Genomic DNA, 7800 nt, shown 5'->3' on the forward strand with positions numbered 1-7800 from the left:
GTACAAAACAAAACATTAGGTACAAAACATTAGGAACACCTTAATACTTAGTTGCATCCCCTTTTGCCCTCGGAGCAGCTTTAATTATTCGGGGCATGGACTCGGTGTCGAAAGTGTTCCACAGGGACTCTACAAGGTGTTGAAAGCCTTCCACAGGGACTCTACAAGGTGTTGAAAGTCTTCCACAGGGATGCTGACCCATGTTGACTCCAATGCTTCCCACAGTTGTGTCAAGTTGGCTGGGTGTCCTTTGGGTGGTGGACCATTCTTGATTCACACAGGAAACTGTTGAGCGTGGAAAAACCCAGCAGCGTTGCAGTTCTTGACACAAACCAGTGTTCCTGTCACCTAGTACCGTACACTGTTCAAAGACACCTCAATATGTTGTCTTGTCCGTTCACCCTCTGAATGACACACATACACAATCCATGTCTCAAGGCTTAAAAATCTGTCTTTAACATGTCTCCTCCCCTTCACCTAAGACTGACTGAAGTGGATTTAACATGACTCCTCCCCTTCACCTAAGACTGACTGAAGTGGATTTAACATGACTCCTCCCCTTCACCTAAGACTGACTGAAGTGGATTTAACATGACTCCTCCCCTTCACCTAAGACTGACTGAAGTGGATTTAACAAATGACATCAATAAGGGATCATAGCTTTCACCTGGATTCACCTGGTCAGTCTGTCATTGAAAGAGCAGGTGTTCCTAATCTTGTGTCCAATCAGTGTAGTTTAGTGTTCTCAATCTCTCATCTACTCCACCTGCTATGAAACTAGTTACTGATAAACACAGCAGACTAGCTGCAGACTAACATAGGAGACTCTGCTAGCTAGCCAACAGCTAGCCAACGTCTACCGAACAGAACTTCTGCACTCAACAATCCGCCGCTTTTTTTGGTACACATTTCATTTCATTACAGTACAACGGCTTGATTTGTTTGATCTAGCTATATAGCTAGCTGCTTCTCAAAGATAATTGTGTAGTCTGAGCGATTTCACTTAGTTAGCCAGCTATTGTCGTTCTTTTAAGGTGTAATCAACACTGCTAGCTAGCCAGCTGGCCCCGAATAACAGCACAGTAGAAACTATTACACTCAACAACAGCGACTTGATTAGTGTAGTGTCAGGCTTGCCAGGCCTACTTAGTCAACGCAGCCTCTGCCAGCTAGCCTACTTCAGTACTGTATCATTTTAATCATTTTAGTCAATAAGATTCTTGCTACAAAACACTTGACACCACTTGTCATTCCTCCTTTGCATTAGCGTAGCCTCTTGTGTAGCCTGTCAACTATGTGTCTGTCTATCCCTGTTCTCTCCTCTCTGCACAGACCATACAGGCCTATAGGGCTTTGGTCCCAGCGCACCCACGTGGAGTTCCAGGTCTCCGGTAGCCTCTGGAACTGCCGATCTGCGGCCAACAAGGCAGAGTTCATCTCCGCCTATGTCCCCCTCCAGTCCTCGACTTCTTGGCACTGACGGAAACATGGATCACCACAGACAACACTGCTACTCCTACTGCTCTCTCTTCGTCTGCCCACGTGTTCTCGCACACCCCGAGAGCTTCTGGTCAGCGGGGTGGTGGCACATCCTCATCTCTCCCAAGTGGTCATTCTCTCTTTCTCCCCTTACCCATCTGTCTATCGCCTCCTTTGAATTCCATGCTGTCACAGTTACCAGCCCTTTCAAGCAACATCCTTATCATTTATCGCCCTCCAGGTTCCCTCGGAGAGTTCATCAATGGGATGCCTTGATAAGGAGGACGGCTCACCTCTCAGTTCTGGGCTTTAACCTCCCCAACCTTTGACTCATTCCTCTCTGCCTCCTTCTTTCCACACCTCAACACACAAGGCAGGAAATACGCTCGACCTCATCTTTACTAGATGCTGTTCTTCCACTAACCTCGTTGCAACTCCCCTCCAAGTCTCCGACCACTACCTTGTATCCTTTTCCCTCTCGCTCTCATCCAACACTTCCCACACTGCCCCTACTCGGATGGTATCGCGCCGTCCCAACCTTCGCTCTCTCTCCCCCGCCACTCTCTCCTCTTCCATCCTATCATCTCTTCCCTCTGCTCAAACCTTCTCCAACCTATCTCCTGATTCTGCCTCCTCAACCCTCCTCTCCTCCCTTTCTGCATCCTTTGACTCTCTATGTCCCCTATCCTCCAGGCCGGCTCAGTCCTCCCCTCCCGCTCCGTGGCTCGACGACTCATTGCGAGCTCACAGAACAGGGCTCCGGGCAGCCGAGCGGAAATGGAGGAAAACTTCGCTCCCTGCGGACCTGACATCCTTTCAACATTTTCCTCTTCTCTCTCTGCTGCTAAAGCCACTTTCTACCACTCTAAATTCCAAGCATCTGCCTCTAACCCTAGGAAGCTCTTTGCAACCTTCTCCTCCCTCCTGAATCCTCCTCCCCCCCCCCTCCTCCCTCTCTGCAGATGACTTCGTCAACCATTTTGAAAAGAAGGTCGACGACATCCGATCTCGTTTGCTAAGTCAAACGACACCGCTGTTCTGCTCACACTGCCCTACCCTGTGCTCTGACCTCTTTCTCCCCTCTCTCTCAGATGAAATCTCGCGTCTTGAAAACCTGCCCGCTTGACCCTATCCCCTCCTCTCTTCTCCAGACCATTTCAGACCTCCTCCCTTACCTCACCTCGCTCATCAACTCATCCCTGACCGCTGGCTCGTCCCTTCCGTCTTCAAGAGAGCGAGGTTGCACCCCTTCTGAAAAAACCTACACTACAAAACTCTTGAACAAATGACCTTCTTGATCCAAATCAGTCAGGTTTCAAGACTGAGCTCTCATCCTTCTAGACCTATCGGCTGCCTTCGATACTGTGAACCATCAGATCCTCCTCTCCACCCTCTCCGAGTTGGGCATCTCCCGGCGCGGCCCAAACAGGTCGCTCCCACATTAGGTGGCAGAAACATTCTCAGGTGTCCCCCAACTAGGCCCTCTCCTAATACTTCAGGCTCTGTCATAACCTCACATGGTCTCTCCTATCATTGCTATGCCCACACAATTAATCTTCTCCTTTCCCCCTTCTGATGACCAGGTGGCAATCGCATCTCTGCATGTCTGGCAGACATATCCGTGTGGATGACATCACCACCTCAAGGAACCTCGGCAAGACGGTGTCTTCCTCCCGAAAGGACTGTTCCACAGGGACAACTCCATTGTGTCCTCCTCCCAGAGCAAGGTGTTGAAAGCCTTCTCAACTAACATCAAGGCGGTGGCACGTTCTGTAGGTTCATGCTCTACAACATCCGCAGTGTTCACACAGAATACGAGTCTTCCACCAGGCACTTGTCATCTCCCGTCTGGATTACTGCAATGCTGTTGGCTGGGCCATTAAACAGTCTGGTGTTCAACCTTCCCAAGTTCTCTCCCGTCACCCCGCTCCTCCGCTCCCTCCACTGGCTTCCAGTTAGTCCATCCGCTTGGTGTTGCCTACGGAGCTGGACCATCAGTACCTCTCTGATCAGGCCCTACACCCAAACAAGGAAACTGTGCTCGCCTCCCTACCACTGAGGAAAACCCAGTCAAAACTGTTCGCTGCTCTGGCCCCCAATGTTCCCTCACGACGCCAGGACAGCGGAGAATCACACCTTCCGGAGACAAAACCCCACCTCTTTAAGGAATACCTAGGATAGGATAAAGTCCCTCTCACCCCCTCCCCTGAAAGATTTAGATGCACTACTGTTCCACTGGAGGTCATGGTGAATGCACCAATTTGTAAGTCGCTCTGGATAAGAGCGTCTGCAAATGACTTAAATGTAAAATGTAAATGTAGCTACTGATATACACAGCAGACTAGTTACTGATAAACACAGCAGACTAGTTACTGATAAACACAGCAGACTAGTTACTGATAAACACAGCAGACTAGCTACTGATATACACAGCAGACTAGCTACTGATAAACACAGCAGACTAGTTACTGATAAACACAGCAGACTAGTTACTGATATACACAGCAGACTAGCTACTGATAAACACAGCAGACTAGTTACTGATAAACACAGCAGACTAGTTACTGATAAACACAGCAGACTAGTTAGACTAGACTAGCTACTGATAAACACAGCAGACTAGTTACTGATATACACAGCAGACTAGTTACTGATAAACACAGCAGACTAGTTACTGATAAACACAGCAGACTAGCTACTGATAAACACAGCAGACTAGTTACTGATATACACAGCAGACTAGTTACTGATATACACAGCAGACTAGTTACTGATATACACAGCAGACTAGTTACTGATATACACAGCAGACTAGTTACTGATAAACACAGGAGACTAGCTACTGATGAACACAGCAGACTAGTTACTGATAAACACAGCAGACTAGTTACTGATAAACTAGTTACTGATAAACACAGCAGACTAGTTACTGATAAACACAGCAGACTAGTTACTGATAAACACAGCAGACTAGTTACTGATAAACACAGCAGACTAGTTACTGATAAACACAGCAGACTAGTTACTGATAAACACAGCAGACTAGTTACTGATATACACAGCAGACTAGCTACTGATATACACAGCAGACTAGTTACTGATAAACACAGCAGACTAGTTACTGATAAACACAGCAGACTAGTTACTGATAAACACAGCAGACTAGTTACTGATATACACAGCAGACTAGTTACTGATATACACAGCAGACTAGCTACTGATAAACACAGCAGACTAGTTACTGATAAACACAGCAGACTAGTTACTGATAAACACATTTACATTTTACATTACATTACATTTAAGTCATTTAGCAGACGCTCTTATCCAGAGCGACTTACAAATTGGTGCTTTCACCTTATGACATCCAGTGGAACAGCCACTTTACAATAGTGCATCTAGGTCTTTTAAGGGGGGGTGAGAAGGATTACTTTATCCTATCCTAGGTATTCCTTAAAGAGGTGGGGTTTCAGGTGTCTCCGGAAGGTGGTGATTGACTCCGCTGTCCTGGCGTCGTGAGGGAGTTTGTTCCACCATTGGGGGGCCAGAGCAGCGAACAGTTTTGACTGGGCTGAGCGGGAACTGTACTTCCTCAGTGGTAGGGAGGCGAGCAGGCCAGAGGTGGATGAACGCAGTGCCCTTGTTTGGGTGTAGGGCCTGATCAGAGCCTGGAGGTACTGAGGTGCCGTTCCCCTCACAGCTCCGTAGGCAATCACCATGGTCTTGTAGCGGATGCGAGCTTCAACTGGAAGCCAGTAGAGAGAGCGGAGGAGCGGGGTGACGTGAGAGAACTTGGGAAGGTTGAACACCAGACGGGCTGCGGCGTTCTGGATGAGTTGTAGGGGTTTAATGGCACAGGCAGGGAGCCCAGCCAACAGCGAGTTGCAGTAATCCAGACGGGAGATGACAAGTGCCTGGATTAGGACCTGCGCGCTTCCTGTGTGAGGCAGGGTCGTACTCTGCGGATGTTGTAGAGCATGAACCTACAGGAACGGGCCACCGCCTTGATGTTAGTTGAGAACGACAGGGTGTTGTCCAGGATCACGCCAATGTTCTTAGCGCTCTGGGAGGAGGACACGATGGAGTTGTCAACCGTGATGGCGAGATCATGGAACGGGCAGTCCTTCCCCGGGAGGAAGAGCAGCTCCGTCTTGCCGAGGTTCAGCTTGAGGTGGTGATCCGTCATCCACACTGATATGTCTGCCAGACATGCAGAGATGCGATTCGCCACCTGGTCATCAGAGGGGGAAAGGAGAAGATTAATTGTGTGTCGTCTGCATAGCAATGATAGGAGAGACCATGTGAGGTTATGACAGAGCCAAGTGACTTGGTGTATAGCGAGAATAGGAGAGGGCCTAGAACAGAGCCCTGGGGGACACCAGTGGTGAGAGCGCGTGGTGAGGAGACAGATTCTCGCCACGCCACCTGGTAGGAGCGACCTGTCAGGTAGGACGCAATCCAAGCATGGGCCGCGCCGGAGATGCCCAACTCGGAGAGGGTGGAGAGGAGGATCTGATGGTTCACAGTATCGAAGGCAGCCGATAGGTCTAGAAGGATGAGAGCAGAGGAGAGAGAGTTAGCTTTAGCAGTGCGGAGTGCCTCCGTGATACAGAGAAGAGCAGTCTCAGTTGAATGACTAGTCTTGAAACCTGACTGATTTGGATCAAGAAGGTCATTCTGAGAGAGATAGCGGGAGAGCTGGCCAAGGACGGCACGTTCAAGAGTTTTGGAGAGAAAAGAAAGAAGGGATACTGGTCTGTAGTTGTTGACATCGGAGGGATCGAGTGTAGGTTTTTTCAGAAGGGGTGCAACTCTCGCTCTCTTGAAGACGGGAGGGACGTAGCCAGCGGTCAGGGATGAGTTGATGAGCGAGGTGACACACAGCAGACTAGTTACTGATAAACACAGCAGACTAGTTACTGATATACACAGCAGATGAACCCTTTAAGGGAGATGAAGAGATAAGGAGAAGAGAGGAGGAAAATAGGAGGATGGGAGGAGGATAGAGAAAGAGAAGAGGAGGACAGGAGAAGAGAGAAAGGGAAGAAGAGAAGAGGAGGATGGGAGGAGGAGAAGAGGAGGATGGGAGGAGGAGAAGAGGAGGACAGGAGGAAAGGAGGAGAAGAGGAGGATGGAGGAGAGGAGGAGAAGAGAGAAAGAGAAGAAGAGGGGAAGAGAAGAGGGGGACGGGAGGAGAGGAGGGGAAGAGAGAAAGAGAAGAGAGAAAGAGAAGAAGAGAGGAGGAGAAGAGGAGGATGGAGGAGAGGAGGAGAAGAGAGAAAGAGAAGAGAGGAGGACGGGAGGAGAGGAGAAGAAGAGAGGAGGAGAAGAGGAGGATGGAGGAGAAGAGAGAAAGAGAAGAAGAGAGGAAGAGAAGAGGAGGATGGAGGAGAGGAGGAGAAGAGAGAAAGATAAGAAGAGAGGAGGAGAAGAGGAGAAGGGGAGGACGGGAGGAGAGAAGGAGAAGAGAGAAAGAGAAGAAGAGAGGAGGAGAAGAGGAGGACGGGAGGAGAGGAGGAGAAGAGAGAAAGAGAAGAAGAGAGGAGGAGAAGAGGAGGACGGGAGGAGAGGAGGAGAAGAGAGAAAGAGAAGAAGACGGGAGGAGAAGAGGAGGACGGGAGGAGAGGGGGAGAAGAGAGAAAGAGAAGAAGAGAGGAGGAGAAGAGGAGGAGAAGAGAGAAAGAGAAGAAAAGAGGAGGAGAAGAGAGAAAGAGAAGAAAAGAGGAGGAAAAGAGAGGAGGAGAAGAGAGGAGGAGAAGAGAGAAAGAGAAGAAGAGAGGAGGAGAAGATGAGGATGGAGGAGAGGAGGAGAAGAGAGAAAGAGAAGAAGAGAGGAGGAGAAGAGGAGAAGGGGAGGAGAGAAGGAGAAGGAGAAGAGAGAAAGAGAAGAAGAGAGGAGGAGAAGAGGAGGACGGGAGGAGAGGAGAAGAAGAGAGGAGGAGAAGAGAGAAAGAGAAGAAGAGGGGAAGAGAAGAGGGGGACGGGAGGAGAGGAGGAGAAGAGAGAAAGAGAAGAAGACGGGAGGAGAAGAGGAGGACGGGAGGAGAGGGGGAGAAGAGAGAAAGAGAAGAAAAGAGGAGGAGAAGAGAGAAAGAGAAGAAAAGAGGAGGAGAAGAGGAGGACGGGAGGAGAGGAGAAGAAGAGAGGAGGAGAAGAGGAGGATGGAGGAGAGGAGGAGAAGAGAGAAAGAGAAGAAGAGAGGAGGAGAAGATGAGGATGGAGGAGAGGAGGAGAAGAGAGAAAGAGAAGAAGAGAGGAGGAGAAGAGGAGAAGGGGAGGAGAGAAGGAGAAGGAGAAGAGAGAAAGAGAAGAAGAGGAGGA

This window comes from Oncorhynchus nerka, linkage group LG27 (assembly GCF_034236695.1).
Source record: "Oncorhynchus nerka isolate Pitt River linkage group LG27, Oner_Uvic_2.0, whole genome shotgun sequence".
Lineage (NCBI taxonomy): Eukaryota > Metazoa > Chordata > Actinopteri > Salmoniformes > Salmonidae > Oncorhynchus > Oncorhynchus nerka.